Below are 12,397 nucleotides of genomic sequence, written 5' to 3' on the forward strand. Positions count from 1 at the left end.
CTTATTCATTAAACAGTCTTTAGAACTGAGGATAGTGGGCTTGCTGACAGTATAAGGTATGGACTTAACTTTGCAGCAAACATTTTTAGATTCAAATTTTCTATTTGAAGCTATGTTAATTTTGTTCATGTTGATGTATATTAGAAATATAAGGAATCACTTTGCTACTTTTCTACATGTACATGTCTATGTACCTCTTTCACTGTGTTTTTCAATTTTGCCTTCAAACTACTTTGTAGTTACAAATGTGCAAATCAAATTTTGAATTTGAATTTGTACATGTACATGGTTGAAATTCGTTCATTTGTTGACAAATATCATAAAAGAAAACCATACCATACTTTCGTTAATGTAGTGTGAGTTGTTTACATTCTGTAGTTTTACTCTACTCTATAGAATGTAGTTACATGTTGTTGGCATGGTATCCTGTAACACTATACGAATACGCTATTTCCTAATACACATTTGAAAGTGTATGTCCATCCATGACAATAAAGGAATGCTCTCACCTGAAGTTTTACGTGTGCTTTCAATGTTTGCATGTTGGTGATTAAGTGAAGGGATTGGAATAGACAGTACCCGATACCGCGGTGAGCTGTGCAATACGGGAAAGTATACAGGGCTTCGATCGATAAAGGTTGTCCTATCCACCCCTGAAATTTTGTCATGAACTATTCCAACCTTTGAAATGGAGGATCAACTGTGTCTTCAGGGGTGAATGAATTAATGGAATAGAAACCAGTCTGTTGAAAGAGTACGTGATGCGAAATAAAGAGAATTCATAAATATTGCAGAAAAGGTTCGGCGTCCAAGGTCCGTTAAAGAGTTTCAATGAAACCATGTGTCTATGTAAGGAATCTGCATGTTGGTAAGGATTTTGATGTGTTAGGACATATGTTGTCTTTCTTAGGGGATCGCATTTTATTTTTAGATTTGATAGCAATTTTGTTTATATCTGAAGAAGACAAAATTCTCTGAAGGCCGTTAATAGATTAGAGGAAGAAAAATCTCCAGCTTTTGTACCAACTTTTTAAAAGCTTTGGTACTAACGCCGATTAAGAGGTAACGCATAATTGGTTTGCAATTTCTTTCTTTTTTTTCTTTTGTTAAGTTCTCTCACTTGCAAAGTAACGTGATCGATACACAACAATTTATCTTAAAACACGTCGATTTAAACGCCCGATTACCATTGACGGCATTGTTTACATGTCCTCGGTCTTTCAAAATGGTTAGGGAAATGTTTTTCTGTTGTTCTGGTTGATTTAGAATAGCTTTAAGTCAAGTTGTAAAATAACAACAACGAAAAAACATCCAATTTCCTTTAAACTTGTCTATTGATTGGTTAGAAAATGTTATCTCTTCCACTCTGATCATTATAGTTGCACATTTCATTTAAAAAAAAAAAAAAAAAAAAAAAGTAAAATGTATAAAAACCAATGCTCGGAGGGTTGATGAGAACAAGGGAGAGTAACAGGACGTTAAGATCTGATGTACATTATAGTGTGGGTCCATTTAATTATTTTTCAACGATGTAAAGGGATGGGTGAGATTCCCATTACATGTTATCAACTCCATAGTTATTTCGTCATCAACAATATTCAAAGATTGGGTAAACTGTTGATTTCCAGTTGGTTCATTGCAGACCAGGGATATGGGGTCCGTTTAATTTCCAAAACTTTCTAAGGCGAAAGGATAAAACAGACATTTAATTTTCACAATATTGTTGCCCAGGCGATGGTGACGGTTCTAAGGACGTGCCAGGTTTTGGTGGTGGAGGAGAGCGCCAGAGTTCCCAGAGAAAAAACCACTGACCTACGGCCAGTACCTGGCGACAGCCCCACAGATGTCTCGAACCCACAACCCAGTGGTGGAGGGCTGTTGGAAGCAGACACAATGCTATCTGTTTATCATGTATAATCGTTCAATTTTTTCCTTTTCTATCATTTATCCTGTGAGGAGGTTTCATTTTGGGATGAATATGGTGGCGGTGGTGATTGAGGTAGATGACTATGGTACCTGTGATGAGTATTATCCACCCTCGGCCATTACTGCAGGGCGATTTATCACAGTAATAACAGGGTGTACTACAGTACTTTTATGTAGATTTATAGCAGATGGTTATATAGGCCATCATCTAGTCCTCAATCTTCACTGGTACACTGTGGGTTGAAAGCCCTCATAATGATAAAATTACGTATAAGTACACTGTAGAAAAAATAAATGTCCACACACATATTGGCCAACGTCCAGACACATCCTGAACAATCCTCTACGGCATATGTCCACACAAATATTGTGTAATACTTCTGACGTGAAGTATCCAGCAATATAACTCTCTCTGATCTTAAAAATTGATAACAGTCAGGGTTTTTTTCCAATGTCAACGTCAATTATTTCAGTATGTTTGTCCATGGAGGAAAGAATAAAAAAAATGCTTTCCAAACATAAAGTGTGGAAAACATTGTTCAATGGTGGAAAAACAATAATGTTCTGTACTTCAACATAAATTGTGGGTATATCAAGTTCCAGTTTATACTAGAAGTACTCTCGTCACAAGACATCGAAAGTGGTTCGATAAATCAAATTTATACAGCCGTGTATACCACCTTGTTTAGTACAAAGTGAAGGTATTGTTGACCCTGTTTTATACTGCACTATGCCCACGATTTCGTGAATAATGGGTGAGTGGGTTAACTACAAATCCCTCAGGTGAATATATGTGTCTATACCACAGAAATCCACTACACAACTGTAAAATCATTTAAGGCCGAAGGGGTATGACGTCATATATCTTAAATGGATGAATACGGCCCCATTGGTATGCATTTAGATCAGAATCTGTGCGTAAAGACATTTGTTCAAAGTATTGTCAGCTTAATGTGCTGTTGACGACAAGATCAACTGAAACCACAAGCGTTATCGATTGAGACCATGCTTAAACTAACTGTTTAGTATCAATATTTTAGTTATATGAATGTAACGTCAAGCTTGATCTAATTTGTTGACAATGTGACAATGATTTCCGTTATTACTTCGAACATCATTTCTTGTCTCTCCTACGACACGTGCAGCTACCAACCTACTTGCTTTTCAGTGACCAACAAAAGTCAATATCATTTCGGAATGAAACCATGCCTTATGAAATGTTAACTCCCCCTTTAGCCATGTTTTGAAAATGTTGCATATTTCCCCTAATATTTCGCGGAACATCAAATATAAAGAGGAACTGAAACAAAAATATGCTGAATGTACTAGTCAGGAAATATATTATTATCGATAGGAAGACAGTTATCATAATTTTAATCGGTAGGCAAATAGTACATTTGGATCGTTACAAACCCTCCCCGTAGTTTCATTAATACAGTGCTTTGATCCTTGAGTATGGAGAGGGCGTTCGACATTTTATACACCTATGCGGTGAGTCTTAATGCTATTTATCGATTTACAAATACTGCTGGAGAAAACGCGGTATCGACCGCATTGAAACGAGGTCAGATCCTGCGTTTAACATTTCTAGAAGGTATATGGTTGTTATTTTCACATTCATTTAGTACGGAACACACATTGTACGTTCAAAACTGTAAAATGATATATCAAACTTACCTTGCTACATATGTTATATATAGTTAAGTCCGTACAGGTGAAAACGGTGGTCACACACTAGCGATGTCGTTACGTCCGACGCCACTTAGCAACTATACACACAATCACAGTATCGCTAACGCCGCGATGTTAAACATTTACAGGTAAAATTGAAACAGATGATCAAGTAATCGAGTGCGGAATCATTTATCAGGTAGAATGTCCAGATATCAAGTTTTTTTTTTTATATGGCTGCTTATTGCAACCTACGTAGCACATGTGTTGTCTATATAAGTACTACACAATTAAAGGCCGGTCTCTGAACGGTGTCTGCCAGGACTGGTACCGATTACTTAGTACTTACTGAATAGTATAATCCGTACAAATAATAAAGGCATGATATCAGAGAATAAGTCACTTCACATGCGCATTTCAATTTATGCAAATGGAAATGCTACACTGTCTTCTTGTCCTTACTTGAATAGAAAGGCAACGCTCAAACGCCTTTAATTAGGATCACGTCATCAGTTTATGCAGCGCCTCGTCTCACAATAGGTTAGCGTCATCACTTTTCGTCAAACTTGCGTTCGCCATTATTGTATCGCACTGTGCCTTGTCCAGAAATACATCTCCGAGTATTTTTACGACAGGAAAGCCAACACTCAATCGTGTGTAATGTAGAGAGAGAGAGAGGAATACCTTGCTACTGTAAATTATCCTTTAATCTGTCAACACGAGGTAGAAGTGGCATATGTCACAGTCGGTGTGGAGCAGTCGATCTTTGTAAATAACAAATTATGATATATGTTGATTTTATCTTCGTACCATCATATATATGAAATTATATATGAATATTGTGTCGTGGAAGTGAGTTTGCGTTAAAGTAATGACATCCCTTTTAAGAACACACCATTCATAATTAGGAATGTATCAGCACCCTTAATATATCATTATGCTGATTAAACGTGATCGCCACAACCATAAGCTCCGGCAATATTTTTATATTACAATCTTTAGAAAAAGCTCCTAAGTACAAATGCAGTTTTGTTCTTACTTTTAAGCGGTCTTGATTCGTCTTGAATGTAATTGATGCCTCTCATGTTTAGAAGGAGTTTACCGTTTTTGACATTGAAACTCTGTAAACATCGATGGATAAAACATTTGATAGATTATTTGAGAATGTCGTAAGTAAGTCATATCCGTATTGAAAATAAAATAGAGATATGCCGACTACATGTAGTATGGTTCTTAAACAGGGCAACGTTTTTCCATCTTCCATATCAACCATTGACAAAACATTGACCTGATTCATTGATTTACATTTTGTGCATTATGGAATCTAAAGTGTCTTCCATTTCAAGTGGTTTCCTCGTGACGTCATCACAAAATGGCTGACTTTCTATCGATATGATCATTGTTTGGGGACGTTTAAAAAAAACCTTTCTAAGTGGGAAATTGGAAGGTATGACATGATGTTACAAAGTAATCCTTACAACTGGGGACGTGGATTTACTTACTGTAATAAATAATCACACTCAATTCACATAAAAAAATGTGTCCATGGGGTATTTCAAACAAGCTTAAGGACATTTAAATGGACAAGAAACGGTATCACTGTTCTTTTTTGGAAAATGTGTGTGGTATATCATAGCCCTTAGATATTTTCAAAGAATAATTGCATGCTTAGTGCTCTATTTGAAATAAAATCGCTGTTATTATGTGTGATGAGTAAGCCTTATGAACTGCCGAGAAATAATTTGTACATAACGTTACTTGGCAAATTGAATCGAAATACTATATTTCCTTATAAACTTTTTTTCTGAAAACAAATGTAAGCAGAAGACGCATTACTAACGACACAGTAATTACAACATGTCCGCTTTCCAGACGACATGTTGTAATTACTGTCAATTTTGAGAAAAAGATAAAAGAGATGGAACATTGGCTGTGCGAATACGTTCACAGGATATATCTGACAAAAATACCGTAAATGTTTATTAAAAAAAGTACTTACAGAAGGATAGAAACAGCCTTTGATGTAATAATAATAACAACAATTCGAGGTTCTTGTATACCGCTTTATCACAACCCTAGTTCGTAGGTCGCCTCAAAGCGGTTCACAAATTACTATCCGTGGTTATAAGGGCCTTTGCAACCAGCCAAATCTTTTGCAACTCCAAGGGGAGCATACAGCTGGTGCTGCCATTTCGGCGCTCACAGCTATTATTCAACAAGTCTAGCACTGCCCAACCACGTACTCATTTACAGCTGAGTAGCCTGGAACAAGCGGAGTAAAGTATCTTGCTCAAGGATACAACACAGTGCCGTGCCGTGACTCCAACCCGCAACCCCTCGGTCACGAGCCCGGCGTCCTACCACTAGACAACCGTGTCTCCGCAATGTAGAGGTCTATGTCGTCTTTATATAAATATATTGAGTCTTAAGTGTCCCTGCCCAACTACATGTAACACACTAACGAATTCCACTGTAGTTTCTAGTACAATCAGCAACATCTCCTTATTTCGTTTCAGTAAGACTTCAGCGCGACCGAGCCAAGGTAATACAGTTGACTAGATATATCAGTTAGTTAGATCCACAGTTTCATAATCTGATGTCCTGGGTTCGAATCCTGATTGCATTTTTTTATATTAAGAACAGTGTTTATTTTTTGTTTCATCTTTGTTATTTTGTTTTATAAAAATCCCGCATGGTGTTGATTTCTTTTAAGAAATGATTCATCAAAATTAAAGACATGGAGTAAAAAAAGACTTCAAGTTCATGATACAAGCTGTTAACAATGGAAAGTTTGTTTTTGTTTGGTTTGATTTTATTTAACGTCCTAATAATAGCTATGGTCATTTACGGACGTGCCTCCATGTTTGTAGTGTATGCGTGCATGCGTATGTGTATGTAGGGCACAGGGTATGTTGGTGTTCTTGCCACCTTGTGATAGCGCGGATCTGATGATGACTTTTTAGTGCTATCTCACTGAAATGCCATGCCGAAGGCACACATCACAGCATTCCGCCCGGTCACATTATACTGACAACGGGTGAACCAGTTGTTGCCATTCCCCTAAATGCTGACAGTGGAACGAGGCTTATCTGGTGTTTCGTATACATGTACACCTTTGTGAGTATTCTAAATAAAATTCAAATTCCGATCAGAGCTAACTGGTCTTATTCTCCTTAAATTTTCATTTTTCGCCATAGTTTTATCATTTTCTATTTCGAGTTATGGTCTTGATGACGCTTCGGTATAATCTTATTCTTTCCTTAGACTAGGTGTGATCGACATTGTGTATTTTTCTGTTTTAAGTTTAATAATTTCAAATGTAACAAAAACTTTGTAAAATACGAGAAAGATAGCCCAGTCCTACTTTAACAACATTTTTGAATTGTTTTAACGAAATGGGACATAAACCTACGAAAGTATACTCTAAGTTCGTCGTAATGAAATCTGTCTCGTGCTCAAGCACGGATTCTGTCATCAAGACAACTTTCCTTGACATTTAAGTAAAAAAAATGTTTTTGGCTTTTGGTCTCTCCATAGTTCTCCTTAGTCATTAACAGAATGTGACTTTCTTCAACAGGAACATGGAACTGGACTTGAGCACAGAAACTGAGTTTGAGCATGAGAGTGATTTTATGAATATGGGCCCAGTTTAATTACAACGAAGATATTCATACATATGTGCATAGGACTTGACAACATTGAGTCTTACCATGCGACGCAACATTTTAAAGTCTAGTCTCTTCAATGCAATTGTATTTCGGAAAGAGCAAACAAAAAACCTGTTCAATGTAAATTTGCTTTAGCATGAATTCCTTTTGATATAATCCTTATTTCATTGTTAGTCAGTGTATGGGTATAAATATTAACTCGTAGCAAGGGTAAGTAAACGAAATGCTGTGCTTCTAATGTTTGAAATCGTTCTAACTGAATAAAATCGTGAGAAATTAGCATAATCCTGTGTACAGATTTCCTACGGCCACTTTACTAACAAAGACGGGAATAATTGTAATTTTAAATCTTAGATATACATGTCATTAAACTAGTAAACATTATAAGACACTTTGTAAACACTTAGCCAAAATGAATATTTGTATTCAATTATTATAAGTAAGGAACGCATACTCGCCGTGGTAAAATATCCCGTGTTTCTCTTATAATGGTGGATTTACTCGTTGTATAGTTTTCTATAGTAACTAGGGAAAGATTTTAAACCAAAGATTACTCTAGATAGTTTAATCTCAAAGGATTGTTTACTTTTAAACGTCAAGCTTAGATTTCCCCTTTGTATTATTGAAACGGCACTAACACCCACCAGTACTCGTAAGTATGCAGAACTGTATGAATACCTTGTGAATGAACCGGCTGTAAACAACAACTTGATACCTTTAGTCCGAATTATTCTGACGTTTTATCGATTAACGTCAGAACTCCGGCCCTCTTTAATATGCGGGAAATAAGCGACCCGCGCCTGGGTCGCTCTTCAAACTGATATTTTATAAACAAATCGTCACTTTCACACACACGTCGCACATGGATCGAAAGATCTATTCTTTATGCACTAGCTATAGGTGGTATCAATAACATGTTTCAAAGATCATTACGAACAGTATTTTCCAACGTTTTCTATAAAAACTGATGCTTTTAATGGAAATTAGGGCATGAGCAATGTCACATGACTTGACGAGATCTCGCGATAAGTACGTGATAAATATTTAAACCTCATTTACATAGGTTTAAATCGCAACTAATCCAAAGGCTACAATGGATTAAAATGAATTCCCTTAGTTAAACACAACAAGGTATGTGTATAGGTGTTCTACAAGGATCGATCCTCTTAAGCCCCCTTTTATGTACCTCTGTAAATGATATGTGGTAATACCTATAAAATGGGAACCTACTATATATATGACCTTTTTATCATAAAATCAGTTTGATGTTTTGTCTCTCTTGGACTGTTTCCAAAATCTATACCTTTTACATACTGTACTCCGAGAAGTTTTTCGCACAGTCTAACTTTCGCCCGCCATTCGCCGATAAAATGCATATTTACCCAGTGTACATTTCGCCCACGTTGGCTACTAATGTTCGCTGTTATGATATAGAGGGCGAAAAAGCGAAAAGGGCGAAATTTAAACTGCAGGGTATTTTCCGATATATAGTACTTGAGTGGTGACATGTACGCTGATGTCTCAACAAGTATCCCTTGCTTCTATCCAGTCTGTTAATTCATATTCGCCCTTCATTGATAGTTGCTTGCCACCCATGTGTTTATTTCTGTGTATGGGTTGTTGTGTATTAAAATTTCACGACATATTTCTTTAAATTTCATGCAGGTATGAACGTTGGGAAAATGTCGTTCAATCCTTATATTGACATCGTAAATCTACGAACGCAGTTTCTTCTGGTAAAGCTTATAGGAGAACTTGCAGTGGAAACATAAATGTATCATTTCTACTCATTGCAGAAGGCGAAAAAGGCGAAAATTAACCAACGCTGACAATTTCATGGTATACAATATATAACTCAATTAGAACCCTGCCCCGGACAAATCACCAGAAAATACCGTTGTAGGTTTCGATATCTAAAGTAACCTCCCCTTTATTTTCTCTAGTCTGTTTGGCCACTGGAGCTGCCGCTGACCGCTTAGTCTCGTTCAACCAGACTCTTGTTGTCTGAGCAACTTACGCCAAACAGAAAATACAAGTGATCAAGCGTCTGGTTGAACGAGACTACTGACCGCTCTACTATTGGAGGTTCGGGATAACTGTTGTAAATATTGTTTTTTTGTTTAAATTGTGCCAAAAACATTTTGGCAGTGGAGCGAAGAACAATGCGACAATATCAAACAATCGATTACTACTAGCAAGATAGGTTTACCTCAAGTAAAAACAACAAAATTATATACCAACTTGTGAATCCCATACAAAATTAACCGGTTTCAAATGTACAGCACCCTAAACTGGACGCGTCTAGCTAACAAGTATTTTCCAATATAACCACCAGAATATGCAGTTTAGAAAACCTAATCCATATAAATGAAAGGAAAATATATATATTCTAGTATATATTTCCGAAGTGTGGGAAAATTAATACGAAGAGCAAATATATCGATTACATTGTGACGAAAATGCAGTAAGTATGTTCTGACGCCGTCCGTGAATTCTTTTGACAAGCTATCTGCCAACCTATCAATTCAGAACATTTTTGTTTTACTGGACTTTTTGTGTGTGTTTAAATCACTCCATAGAATTGCCACTGAATATCTTAATCCTTTATCAAAGCCATTATCCTCATGCTGTATGTATTTGGTTTGGTTTTATAGGATTCAACGTCCTGCCAACAGCTAAGGTCATTTCAGAGGGTGCATCCATGTGTGTTGTACATTATGACTAGACGTTTACTTTTCTATATACAGTATTAAAACATCCATATTTACTTCCAAAGATCTTAATAAATATTTGGTGATGATTTTTGAATTCGCCAGCCGCCATGTTTTTGCATAGTTGACCATCAAACCCAACATGGTATATTCGAAAACAATTGATCACATGATGAAATTTGTTTACTCTGCACCTATGCATATATCCCTTATCAACTTTTGGGTTCAAATTGAAGCGATAATTAATTGGATTACACGACTGTCGTGTGTTATAACCATTAAAGCAGATGACACGTGACACCAACGTATCATGCCCTGTACATGTGTACACGACAACGGAGACGAGACGACATATATATTTGTGTCGCCTATTCACGACATCGATAGGGAAAGAGATCAATAAATCAATAAATATAAATAAATAATCTTTATTTAACGTCGTGTACAATTGTCAACAACAAATATACGCTCTGTAGAGATTTTATTACGACGCCGTTAAGGGAACAAATGTTGTTTTCGTGATGGAGGAAAACCAACGGGGGAAAACCACCGTGCCATCGGAGGGATAACAATTAACCCTATCAAATAAACCCCATTTTTTGCCACCGCTGGGGATCGAACCGAAATTATTGATCTGAAGCTCACGCTTGATTGCACACAGTAGTAATAATGACTGTGCGCGTTAGTGATCACATTACAGCTACCGAAGTGGAGGCACCCATGAGAACCTACATCATCATTGGACAAAGTCACGCTTGATTGCACACAGTAGTAATGACTGTGCGCGTTAGCGTTCACAGATACCGAGGCATCCATGATAATCTACATCATCATTGGACAAAGTTTTCATACAATTTTAGCTCTAACCAAACCGACCTGAAACTGATAGTCAGTTAGGCTTTTGAAATGAAAAGAAATTAATTTATCACATTATGAACTGTGTTATCCAGTGAGTATACCCATGTAATAGCGGGCACTCTCGGCCGATCGCGAACAGTGCGAGCCGTTATAGCAACAGATGTACGGAAAGTACGGGAAAATGAGAGTTAATTGGTTCTATGCTATATATATGAAGGCTTCAAAAACGTTCGTCCTTCCGGTCGTACAGGCTCGCAAAAAACGGCAGCATTCGTTGCTCCGTGACTGCATTGATGTTCGTTTTTTGCTCAAACAATTTGACATTTTCAATGAACACCTTGTATTTTTGTCGTATCTCCGGCAGATTTTTATGTTCAGAAACGATTCTACATTTTATTTTATACAAGTCGATGTAACTGATGACATCCTGCGAAATCCTACATATTATTTCGATATTTTCATTTATTTCTCGAACTGAAAATTGTGTCAATGGAGTACTTGCGTTTGGTTATTTGTCCTTAGCTTCAAAATGACATCGGTTGATACTGATAAGTCCTTATATATCTACCATTCCACGTATTTTGCTATTTGTGAAGGGACGAATTGACGCTGACAACATGTTGTGACGCGCTGTGACGTCACTGTTGACACGCGTCATCGTAGTGTTGATAATACTTACTGAAATCAACCCGATTTTTCTGCAGCTATTCCACAGTATTAAGAATATTTTGATTTTGTTTATTCTTCTCATCCCTACAGTTCAGTGCACATTTTTGCTTTGTAACTACATTGAAGGCCGGTTCGCATAAAGGATAGCTTTGATGTGATGTTAAGGACGTATTTCGTGCATTTATGCTACTTTTAAAAGTTCTTCTGAAGTAATTTTATCACAATTCTCAAATAAAATGATTTTTTTTCTTCTGCATATTCAAAAACAACGGTATTTTTCTGCATTTTCAACTCAGAACACTCTCATATTTTTCCGTTACTTGATTGAACACAATATGATTTTATTATAAAAAAAAGACGCATTTTGCTGCGCCATTTGGCTTCTTCACCTTACCAAATTATTTTGGAGAAAAATATGCAGTAAATTCTTATATGTTTTTTTACAATGTATGTGATTACTATTGGAATCAGAATAATACTGAATGAATAACAGTGGAAATACAGCACGTAATAAACAGTAAATTATACTTATGGATAGTATATAAATACATGTAGTTTCAAGAAGATCACCGACCACATTTAAAGCCCTAGGTCAATTTGTTTCGTTAAATGTATCCATTATTGGCTATTACTGATACCAGTACATTACGGTGCCATCTGAAGAAAGCAAACAGGAATGATTAATGCTGATAATTATAATTTTTACTCCATACAACCACTGATTTGAAACCCTCTGATTTCTTGAGGCAATCCTGCAGATCAATAAAAATGTTTTTGACATTGCTATTAACAAGCGTTGCTAGATCATTTAAAATTCTGAGATGTCCATCATGCATTCCCGCAAGTTATTGAAGATATATTTTGAAATAAAATCCAACAGGCTGGCAGGGTTAA

General features: G+C 36.5%; 1 protein-coding gene across 3 annotated transcripts in view; it reads right to left on the minus strand.

Moving 5' to 3' along the window:
* LOC110452234 (beta-1,3-galactosyltransferase brn-like) overlaps positions 1–12,397 on the minus strand; it is a 42,824-nt gene that overhangs the window by 26,518 nt on the left and 3,909 nt on the right. Inside the window, exon 1 of one of the 3 annotated variants that reach the window (XM_021500727.1) lies at positions 3,604–4,271. The exons of the other annotated variants lie outside the window; for them this stretch is intronic. The gene's annotated coding sequence lies outside the window, so the exon portion shown is untranslated. Of the gene's footprint in view, positions 1–3,603; positions 4,272–12,397 lie in introns of those variants that run through there. 3 annotated transcript variants of the gene reach the window in all.

This window comes from Mizuhopecten yessoensis, unplaced genomic scaffold (genome assembly GCF_002113885.1).
Source record: "Mizuhopecten yessoensis strain PY_sf001 unplaced genomic scaffold, ASM211388v2 scaffold81, whole genome shotgun sequence".
Lineage (NCBI taxonomy): Eukaryota > Metazoa > Mollusca > Bivalvia > Pectinida > Pectinidae > Mizuhopecten > Mizuhopecten yessoensis.